This window comes from Phyllobates terribilis, unplaced genomic scaffold (assembly GCF_046119375.1).
Source record: "Phyllobates terribilis strain yellow unplaced genomic scaffold, ASM4611937v1 Scaffold_2__4_contigs__length_985480577, whole genome shotgun sequence".
In the NCBI taxonomy this organism is placed as follows: Eukaryota; Metazoa; Chordata; class Amphibia; order Anura; family Dendrobatidae; genus Phyllobates; species Phyllobates terribilis.
Genome location: NW_027362762.1, coordinates 116,370,821 through 116,383,090, shown reverse-complemented (window position 1 = coordinate 116,383,090; position 12,270 = coordinate 116,370,821). Strand labels below are relative to the sequence as shown.

The window sequence follows — 12,270 nt, the reverse complement described above, 5'->3', positions numbered from 1 at the left end:
GGTTGTGCAGCATAAATGAAGTAAAAGGTTCCCTTTAAAGCCATTTATCACTTGGGGAAAATTTTCCTCCGTCCTGTCGGCTAGCTCCTTGGACCTGTTGCATCTAGTAGATGGTTCCTTGGAAGGAAGGTTGGGAAAATCCATATATACAGATGGTAAGACTTGAGGTTTCCATCAGGAGGTGAGAGATCTGGTTGGAAAAGCCATGTTAGGCAGTCTGGTATGCGATTCAGTTGTGGATGTGGCAAAATCTGGCTTAAGGGAGCAAGTCTACCATACCGACAGGGTACATGTATAGACTTGATGGGGCTGATGTACTTACTATTTATTTAACTAAGGGTTATATACAATGTTTGCAGCTTATACTGGGAAATCTGATGTCAGATCCTCTTTAAAAAGCAAAATCTGAAGAAAGAAGCAGAGACCTAAGAAAACTCTGGACGTCTAAAGTGTGGTTTTATAATAAGATCAACTGTGCCAGAAATAAACCTAGACGGCGGTCATATTTCACATTCTGTAAGCAGAATTGTATAGGTCCAATAATATGCTAGACGCAGGACGACACCGCAATCTGCGTGAGCAAAGACGGAAGATGGGTCATCCCCTATAGCTACATATTCACATTATGTCACATCCCGTCAGGATAACCTCTGCTACAAAACAGGAGAAAACAAAGTCTAGTGAGTGTTAATGGGCTATAGAGTATTGTACAGGAAGCTTTGCAAGTGTATGTTCACGTCTTTTTTCAATACTTAATTTAATGTCACTCAAAATCCACATAAAACCGTCTCAAATTGAAATGGAAAACCGGAGTAATCATTCATATGGCTGGTAACTTTTCTACCATACATTTATAGATTTTAAAACTTCAAAAAATAAAATTGAAAAAAAAAAATGTGTCGTCATTTCTGGAAGTAGTTTTCACGTGGCAGGTAGCCACATGTAGCATAGCCCCTCTGAAGCAGGGGGTCCAGGTATGTGTTGCACTAGGGTGCACTATGGCATGGGGGCATTAATCAATGGCGACATGCTCAGTCCGGGCATTCACTTTTACACTGCTTTGACACGTTCCACCTATCTAAACATTGTGCCACGGAGCGTCCGCCCTTCATAGCAGCAGTATTAGGGTCAGTGCCTTTTTCAGCAGGGTAATGCGACCTGCCCACTCCAAAAGGTAAATAACAGTTTGAGTAACAGGACAGGATCTAGGTGTTGACTTGGTCTCCAAATTATCCAGATCTCAATCTGCATGTATAACATTGGTTTGAGTGGTACCCGATAAATCATCAGATAGCACAGAGTTATACACCAGTGTGAGCGAGCCCTAACCATGTTGTTGAAAGAAACAACACGTGTACAAAGCCACAATGGTGTGATCCTGACCCAATATATTTTGTATTGAAGCATGTACTGAGCCTGTAGAAAGGTCATTCTGAAGGGAAGGAGGCAGGGTCAGCTGTGACATCACCTATTGTGATCGGATTATCCTGTGTTATCAGCTGTGTACAGAGGAGTTACCTGTCACAGTAATCCTGTCTCTGATAAGGAGCCTGCTGAAAACTATGCTAGAAAAGACAGGAAATTAAAGTTGAACATTGCACAGGTGGCCAGAATGAAAATTGCAAGATTTCTCATTTTTATTTTTTACAAAGGATAGTGAGAGAGAAAAAAAAAAGTTGTTATATACACAAACACAACAATAAAAAACAAAATTTAGGAACTCATTTTCTGATGATAGCTTCTCTTTAAGCAATTAAGGGGTTGTCCAGTAGTGGGATATGGGATGGGATCACATATGCTACCATCTATGGAATTCCCTGTAAAGTGCTATTCTGCATCATACAATCAAAGCTTTCTCTTCTCGAAAAGAACAAATTCTGTGTATAATTAAAAAGTGATTTTATGTTTAAACTGGAAAATACACTTTGCATATCACTTGTCAGGAAGAAAATGCCTATTAAAGATGTTCTTAAATTCACAAATGTGAACGTTATATAATCACAGTCTTATCATGCTGTGAAGACATTCAACAATTTATTAATGCAGTGTCATAACTGATAATTAGAATGTTTTCCTTCAGTGAGAGACATGAAGATGAATTACTATGTGATGTGAGAGGGGCTTCACCTCACCCGCTAAATGAAAAGAGGAGACAAGCCTGACTTAATGCCAGCGTGAACGAAATATGCCTTCTAGCGTCTTCATGAGGGTATGTCTGATCGCAAAGGATGTAATGGAAGACAAATTACAAGAGAGTGTACTGTCGAGAGTGGGCTGCAAACCCAACACACCGATTTACACCATTACTGTCGAGATTGGGCTGCAAACCCAACACACCCTTTTACACCATATATATTGAAGTCAATCAACACAGATGGGAAGTTTGGTTACTAGGACTGAATAGGCTGCAACATTGCCGACAATGGAGGACAGACTCATTCCTGGCAAAGAAATGGTCTATGGTCCTTCAACAAGAAAAAAGTACTTAAATGGGTTGTCCATTCTAGTGACTTCAAGTATATGATTTGCATACTGAAGGCCACATTCCGACTAGATGGAATCTGGCCTCACTCAACGCAAGTGCACCCATCTAGTCGGCATGTGACCTCATGTATACATATCACATACTTTTGGTCACGCCTGCCGCTCCAGTGGCCTGCATCGGAGAATCCTCAAAGCATGCAGTGTGCGGGATGTGAGGATTCACAAGTCTGCAGTCATATAGAGAGACTGCAGACTTGCAGCTTAAGACCGGACAACCACTTTAAGTGCCCATACATGATTGCTGTTGGCCGAACAATGGTTCTGTTGATGGTTCAGCCAACTCCTTCATACACAGGAGCGCCCGTCAAGAACAAAAAATTGAGCAATCAGTGGTGGGGGGGGGGGTGAGAGGAGAAAGGGAGCAGAGTCAGGAGGCCCGCTTCTTACACATGAGGCTGTTGACCAAGCCTGCAAATATCAGCAGGTTCGGCTGATGATAGTCTAAAGTGAATATGGGCCTTAAGTGCGGCCATTCACGCTCGGCCACCTCTCCGCTAGGAACAACCCCCAATCAGATTTTCTTCAGCACCTATAGTTTAGGAGGCAAGGAGTGTGCTACAGGAAAGTCCTTTCATATATGGAAACTTTGATGGCTTCTGTTTTCTTTTACATTTTTTTTTTGTCTAAAACCAGAAAATCCCTTCTGGGTGCTTGGAATTAGGATTAGATCATTTCAAGGTTTAATAGGATTACGAAGAATAGGTGGAATCCAAGTACCCTATGCTAATAACATAATACGCGTTATGTGCTGATCACATGGAAACAAAAAAGGCATTGACCAAAATAGAACAGAATGAATCTAGATCTATATTTTACCATTTCCCAGTCTATTAATATATAGTAGAAAATAACCCTGTGAGAAAGGAGAACAAAGCTGTGCGTATACGTGTTATAATTCAGAGCGATCAGAATTATTGCAGTCAGGTAGTTGTTGCCAAGAAACAGAGAATAACCCTATATTTATACAGAAGCTCTCCCATGCTTTTCACTGCAGTTCTGCTTATTTATAATAATGCTATGCTCACTTGTTGCGGGGTTTTTTTTCGGTTTTGTTTTTTTTTAATGCAAATTAAAAGCTGCTTTTTACAGTACCAGCAAAAGCTATGAGATTTCAGAAATCTCATGCACATGCTTTTTTTCCCAGACTTGATTGTAAAACTGCAGCATGTCGTTTCTTTCAGCGTTTGTGCAGCATTTTCTCACCCATAGAAAGCAATGAGTAAGTTAAAAAAAAAAAAAAGGAGCAAAAATAAAAAAAAAAGCCCAGTAAACAAAGCCCAACCAATGTATGAAAGTAAACAATGCCCTACCAGTGTGTGTAAGTCAACAATTTAGCATGTGCAAATAAATACTTGTCTTTTTTTTTTTTTTTTTTTTTTTTAAGAAAGCTTTAAGCTTTTGCAGGTACCCTGATATATAGAAGACATGGCTACCTTATATTAAAGAGGCAGCGCTCATAATAGCAGACGACATTTCTACAAAGTCATTCACACAGGAAAGGTTAAATAATTGGATAAATAACAAGGATGACTAATGGCTGCGCCGGAGAGACGGCTCTAGTGCATCAGCGCGCTCTTCAGCTTTGACATTATGCAGTGAGAAGTGTTCTTTAAATACTTTAAAGCAAATGTCACCACGAGGCATTCAGAGAACAGCGTAAGACCCCTTTAAGCGAGCCTTGTAATATATGAGGTCTCGTCTCCAGACGCGGCTATTAATTCATCTGTTTGTCGTGACGTTCTTTTGCAGCAGAAAAGATATCTGCAGCTATTAGGCTATGAGGCGGGAATGTGAAGAAAATGCCAGAGATATGCAGGAAGATCGCTGGGCCGATCATTTCCTGCCTCGTATTAATACGCACAACGCTTTAGGAAGTCCGCTTTATCAATACCGGGATCTAATGTTTGAACATGGTTTTAGGAGAATCGCCAGAGCACAGACTCTCAGATATTGGGCCATGTTTTGTTCATTCTTACAGGTGGCTCCTCCAGAAAAAGGATAAATACAAGGTTGCGTTCACATGGATTTTTTTGCCGCGGATATTTCTAGCTGAGAAATCCCCATCTAAAAAAACAATTCTAAAAGACAGTTTTTGGGGTGGTTTTGTAAGATCTATTTTTTTGTGTGCGGTTTTGACATGCTTTTTAGTGTGGTATTTATGTTTTTTGTTTTTTTAAAGGGAACCTGTGATGAAAAATAACGCTATTAACTTGCAGATATAGGTTCAAATCTGCAGGTTAATAGCGTTGTGACACCGAGAGCCCCGCTGCCGGGAGAAAATGAACTTTATACACCGAGCGGTGACTGAAAGCTGAATGCTGCCGCTGGGAATAAAGTTATTTTCTTCCCGGTAGTTGCAATTTTCACACTGGCCACTGTAGCCAAACGCAACCTTCTCCAACATCGTCAGTTTTAATATTGACTCAAGAAGGGTTCCCCGAACATTCACCTAGTGGCAGAAGACTGTACTACAAGCCCCAACCTTCAGAAGAGGATCCCTGTTCCCGCACCCCCTGTAAAAGCTTTGTGTGCATGCAGAATACTAAACACTTAACCCCTCGTGGATGTGAGTGGATGTTCATCAGTATTTTGCACCAATGTCAACTCCATCATACTATTGTGGCCTTTTTTGCATCCCACAAAAAATTGAACTCCGGACCACCCCTACTAGGGCGCAGTCAGACGGCCGTATAAATAGGACCGAGATCGGAACGTAGTGTACGGACTGGCCAGTGGCTCTCCCGACCCAAGAGTGACAGCTGCATATAAATACATGCTGTCACACTCCGTGCGTTACCAGTCCGTACACTACGTTCCGATCTCGGTCCTATTTATACGGGCGTCTGACTGCACCCCAATTAAGAGTTTATGGTAGGTATGGCACAGTTGCCTAGACGTCTAGGGGGGCTGTGTTACAGCTGGATACAATTCTGTTCCAGCTCTGAATTTTAACACTTTGGACCCAATTCACAAAAGCAATTAGGCTGAATGGTAAAAAACTCTTGAAAAGTCCCAAAAATTTTATGCAAAGCTGAGATTTAGACGTTTTCCAGCCAGTTTTGCCAAAATGGGCGAAGAGGAGTTGGGAGCCGGATAGGAGAGGCAACGTTACTCATCTAATACATGAGGAGCTGCGCCGTTCCTTACTCCAGTCTCATCAAGACCAGCATGAACAACTCCGACCTGGATGAATCAGGACCTTTGTGATTGCTGCCACAAAAAAGGAAATGTCTCGCAGAAAAACTGGGCTAAAAGTAAATTTAATTTCAATTTAAATAAAATCCAACAAAAGGACGGATGCGGCTTAGTAATAGTACATGTAAGGAGACGACATGGCATCTGTCACAGCATATCCGCACATATCTTGTGCACTGTCCCCGTTATCTCAGCAATGTGAAGTCCAACGTCAGGGTCAGGCCAGTCACAACTCATGTGCACTCGCAGAGGTGGCGCTGCGGGCATCTGACAGGGAACATTCATCGCTTACAGAAGGGGGGCATTACATTAGAAGGTCTCATGTCTCCTATTACATAAATAGAGGCCTCAATTATTACATCCAATCCAACCTTGGCCCCCATTTTTCCCATACATACCCCCCCCCAACTATTACATCCAAAAAAAAGTTCAGCTCTTATTTTACAGAACCCCTATTTTAGTGGGCAAAAAGGTCTACCTGGTGGTGGAGGCTTCTGATTTCTCAATCTGCCCTTCTATTACCACCTAAGACGTTAGGGCCAATAAAGGAGAAGTGATCGATCCATTGACAAATAAGGGCCTGACGGAGGGCACTCGTATGGCCTTCGTCAAGTGAATATACTATTTTTTTGCCATTTATGTAATTACTGTAGTTGAGCTCTCACAGTCTTAAAGCTATGTTCCCATGAAGTTATTTGGGGCACTCAAAAAATATGGAGTTTTTTAATCACAAATTTCCTTAAAAACAAAAGCAAAAAAAAAACACTCCTTCTTGGGGGACTTTTTCTTTTCCTAAAGCAGTTTTGATGAGTTTTGGAAAAGTTTTTTGAGCTTATTTCCTGAAGTATTTTTGGCAACCTTTAGATTTGACAGGGCCTAGACTGGAACATTTTCTACCAAGCATTTTTCAAGACTTTAAAAAGCAAATAAAAAAACACCTCTTATGAACAGTGAAGTTGATTTCTCATAGAAATTAAGTAAGCAAGAACAGTTTTCCAAGCAGTTTTTGAGAAGGATTTTGGAGCGGATTTGCTCCAAGAAGAAACTCGGTGTGAAAATATCTTAAGGCTCTCTAAAGCCTATTAGGACTGTGAAATCTGCAGAAACATTTGCTGCTCTTGGAGTTTATCCAAAATTGAGGAGAGATAATATAAGAAGGAAAAAGTCAAGGGAGTCTGAGAGAGATGGAGACAAAAAAAAAAAAAAAAAAAAGATACTGTGCCAATTTACCATATATTCTGAACACAGACAGACCAGATAAAGGTGCATTGGGAAAATAAAAATCAGATTAAATCTAAAACATCAGAAAACAAGCGACTATAATGTAGCATAAGAAGCGCCATTTTCTAACTGGCAGTTTCATTGCATTCATTCTTATTGAGTTTATAGCACAGTCATATACATTATTATATAATTCAACTCAATATATCGTACACGCATGGACAAAATTATTTACATTTATTGAATATCAACTCATGAGAATCAGACATTGCTTTTGAAATGTGGTTCAACAGAAAAATGTAAAAAAAACACACACTAATAAAACTGACCTGGACAAAAATTATGGCACCCTTAGAGAGGTATTACCATCTCCAAAATCCTATCCCAATATGTAGTGGGTATAATAATAATAATAATAATAGCTAATACCTCCAATTACAAATGTAGTATAGTTCTGATTCGCTATGTTGCTTACCCTATGTGCAGGGCATTGTAGTAACTTATGGCCACTTAGATAGTGACAGCTAGTGGTCTCTGGTCATAATAACCATGGATATCTAGGCTACTGTAATGCCCTGCACAATGGGTAATAGCGAATCAGAACAACTATACTACATTTCTAATTGGAGATATCTACTAATATTATTATTACACCTACTACATATTGGAGATGGGAATACCCCTTTAAATTCATTTTTTTTGCACAATCTTCTGAGGCAATCACTGCAAACAAACCATTTTTGTAACTCTAGGAGACTTCTGTAGCTATCCACAGGTATTGTGGCCCACTCCTTGTGAGTAAACTGCTCCTTGTGTTTCAGGTGTGAAGGCGCAGTCTCCAAACTGCAGGGTTCAGCTCCTTCCACAGATGTTCAATAGGATTTAAATTAGGGCTCATAAAAGCCACTTTAGAATAGTCCAATACTTTGCTCTTAGAAATTCTTGGGTGTTTTTAGCTGTGTGTTTTGGGTCATTATCATATCGGAGGACCCATGACCTAGGACTCGGACCAAGCTTTCTAACACTGGGCAGCACATTTGGCTCCAGAGTGCCTTGATAGTCTTGAGATTTCATTGTACCCTGCACAATTTCAAGATACCCTGTACCAAATGCAGTGAAGCAGCCCCAGAACATAACCGAGCCGCCTCCATGTTTCCCAGTAGGTACAATGTTATTTTCTGTGTTTGCTTCATTATTGTGTTTGTGAACCTAGAGCTGATGTGACTTGCCAAATAGCTTCAGTTTTGTCTCATCTGTCCAATGGACATTCTCCAAGATGTTTTGTGTTTTGTCAATCTGCATTTTACTAAATTCCAGTCTCGCTTTTTTATAATCTGCTTTCAACAGTGGTTTCATCCTCGGTCATCTTCCATGAAGTCCACTTTGGCCAAGACAGCAATGGATGATCTGACATGGAGATGCCTTGACCTTCGCGTTCACTTCTAATCTCTTTAGAAGTTGCTCTGGGCTCTTTGACTACCGTCCAAATTTAGCACTTAAATTTGTCAACAATTTCCCTCTTGCGGTCACATTTAGGGAAGGTTGGCTACAGTCCCATAGACCTTAAACTTCTGAGTAATATGTACAACTGTAGTAACAGGAACATCAAGCTCTTTGGAGATGGTGTTACAGCCTTTAGCTTTAACATGTTTGTCTATAAATTTCTTTCTAATCTCCAGAGACAACTATCTCATTAGCTTTCTTTCACATCTTCAGTGTGATAGACACCATGATACCAAACAGAACAGTGACTACTTTTCACCCTCCTGTGATGCTAATCACAGGACACACCTTAGTTTAAAATGTCCCTATGGCCAAATTAATTTTCAATATTTTCTAGGTGTACCATCATTTTTGTCCAGGTCAGCTTCATTATGTTTTTTTTTTCCCGTTGCACCACAATTCAAAAGCAAGCTCTGATTATCATTAGTTGATATGCAGTAAATTTAAAATTAAAAATCACTTTTGTTATTTCAGTGACCATTGTGGGTTTTTCTTACTTTACCAGAAGGGTACCAACAATTTTGTCCATGTGTGTATATATTAGAAGGGGTTGTCCACTAATAGGACAACCCCTTCTTGATCTAAATGTTTGGCACTGATAAAAAAATTAAAAAAAAAAAACTTATACTCACCTCTCGTGCTGGTGCCATTCCAGCGATGTCGGCACTCGCGGTCCAGGGGCTCTCGTGCGGTTATGACAAGTGAGCCCGGCACCCAATCAGTGCTGGCGTCACTGTCTCCACCTTCGGACAAATCGATCATCAACAGGAAGTCTGGCCTGCGGCTGCTCTCTCACTTCCTCTTGATGTTTGATTTGTCCGAAGGCGGAGGAAGTGATGATAGGGCACCAGCCTCACGTGTCCCAACAACCGCATGAGAGCCCCTGGGAACGCGAGTGCCGACACCGCTGGAACAGCGCCAGCACGGAGGAGAGTATAAGCTTTTTTATTTTATCGGGGTCAAGTGTGGGGTATGAGAAGGGGTAGTCCAAGTAGTGGACAACTTCTTTAAATACTTCTCAATTTATAAGGGGCTATCCGGCAACGGGTAGCCAAAGCCCAATCCCTACTAACAACTCCTCACTTCTCATTACTCAAAACTAAAGCAATTCCCTGGGAAATTTGAGATCTTTACTTGACTAAAACAAATCTATTTTACATCCTTGTTTTCACACCGCACGCAGCAAATAGGAACAGGATATGGAAGAGTGGGAATTTAAAGGCAATGCCCCGAAAAAAACAAAACCAAACAATCAATACTTTCAGTAATTGGTGCTGCACCTTCCAGTAATTTAACATTACAAAGCCATTGTCAACACAAGTCCTCCAACCCAGGAGTTCATTAATTGTTAACCAGTTAGATCAAATTCTGCAGCAGATGGTAAATCCCATGGCAGATGATGAATTCTGCAGAAGACTGAGCGGGCGCACAGTGGAGCACACGAGGGGCCCTCGGCACAAAGAGCACAAGCACAATTCAAATAAAGCTACACAATGCCTTCTGACATGTGAAAGTGTGCTATCGTCAATCCTCATTCACTTGCATTTTCTTTCATTATGGCTTCCTGCTGAGAGTCTAAGTAATTCACTTCTGTTCTGGCACAGATACAATCTAAAAATAAGCCAGAAATAAAATAAGTTCAATTAGAATCGCGCAGGTATTCGAAAGTATCGAGGCGTGCGGGCCTCCCTATGTCCACCCTATGTCTTAAGCCAAGCATAAATCATCATACAAATAGTCATTTTCCTGAACGCTAAAGCACAAAATTATTACTGGTCTGGGCACTGACGTCAGTGGAAGAGATATGCCGATAGCCGGAACGACATTGCCATGAGTGGGCACCGCATTACTTATGGATATTTGTAATGACCATTACTTATTGTAAGCAGGAAATTAAGTTTATCTGGCGCCTGAACACGCTAGAGACAGCCATAGTCGGGAAGGGCTCCGTCATTTATATAGAAAATTCCTCTACGGAATATGACAAGAATTCAAAGTATATTCTTCTATTTGTAGATACTATAAAAACCAACAGAAAAGATCATACATTTGCAGCAAGGGTATTCACAGCGATTAAAATAAAAAATCAAGCACTCGTCTTCAAAAGCAAAAAAAAAATATCTGTATCCTTTATTTTACATGACATTAAAATCCAATATGATAAAAACACACAAAAAAATTCAAGTAGAGAATATATGAATGCCTATACAGAAATGTGCAAGGCTTAAAATCAATAAAAAATATGTTCTTTATTGGATAAAATAAAGAATAAAAAAGTAGGTAGCTAAGTGATGGTAAAAAAAAACTCCCTTGTGTAAGTACTATAAATCAATGAAGGGATATATTATATGCAATCACAGTACGGAGGACGAATACTCAAAAGGTACAAGGCAAAATAGCAAGTGCTGTGTAGGTTAAGGCACTTAAGGTACGTACAGCTAAACAGGTAGAGAGTGATGTCACATGGAAGTAAACATAATGACGATAATGCAGCTATCAAAGAAAATACACGTGTTGCATCAAGCTTCTTCAGTGGGTTAAACAACCTATGCGTTTCGCATCCAGTGTGTTCCAGGTCCGGTATAGTAAACCTGCAGTTGATCTCATCAATCAATGCTGATTTAAAGCTGACTTAAAGAGGAGCTGTCACTTATCATAAATACGTGTTTGTAAGTGTAATTGTTGTTAATGATGCGGTTCTGTCGAATCTGGAGTCTTTCTTTTGTTCCTGCACCCCTCCGCTCCTGAGATATGGCTGTTGTTTCATTATATAAAAATCTGGCCTTTTTAGTCAAGTGGGCATGGCCCTCAAGAAGACCCCAACAGGAAAGATTTGAAGATCACACTCACTTGGCTTGGATCACTTGGGGGCCAAAACTCTGGAAAGGAAAGGTGCAGGAACAAACAAAAAACAAAACCCACCAGATTCTAGAGAACAGCTGCATTTACAGCAGGTAAAAAATACTGTAATTACTTATGTATGGCAAATGACAATTCTGCTTTAAGCCGCTCCTACACACTAAACATACTGTAAGGGTATGCTCATGTTACATATTTGCTGCGGAAAGTTCCACAAATGTCCCTTTTATCTGAAACAACCTTATTGGAGAAATGTCTGCAAGAAAAAATGCACAGTAGGAATTCACCCTAGAAGTCATCCAAAATTCATAATGTCGGCCAATCATCTTTTGAAGATTCATCAAATTTTCAATAATTGTTGTGGTCTACAATTCACGTGGAACATAAGATTCCAGATCAGGAGATCTCAGGTCAGTTCCATGCAAGTAGTAGCACACAAAAATCTTTAAAAATTTGTCTACCCTTTGGGATGGAGACTAGGTCCTGTAACTTTGTGGAGCAACTCAAAGTGGCAGATGTGATGCTGGTCAGAATTGTAATTTATCATTTGAAAATTAAATGGATTTGATAAAAACATGATCCATCAAGTCAGATATTTATTGGTCATTCTTGACTGAAGCTACACGTCTATGGCATGATGCAGCCATGTGCTTAGTAGGTTCTTGTCATTGTGCAATATGCACAGTGACAGTGCACTTGTTCATCGGCTCTGACGAGAAGTGATGAGCAAGTAAGCGAGCGCACTGTTCGTGCACATTGTAAGGAGAAAATCCAGCGTGAACCGATACCCGTCAGTGCTGTGAAAGGGGTCTGACTGAGCGACTCATTTCAATACCTTACAAATGCAACTTTTCTTTTTATGCATAAGAGCTAACAGAAGGGTGAGAAGTCCTCCAGCTCCTGGTTAAATGACAACACAGAGAAACTTCCTGTGGAAAGTGAGCAGCT

The 12,270-nt window shown here is 40.4% G+C and overlaps 1 protein-coding gene across 6 annotated transcripts in view; it reads right to left on the bottom strand.

The window, feature by feature from the left end:
• NBEA (neurobeachin) overlaps positions 1–12,270 on the bottom strand; it is a 786,732-nt gene that overhangs the window by 680,572 nt on the left and 93,890 nt on the right. The window lies entirely within an intron of this gene.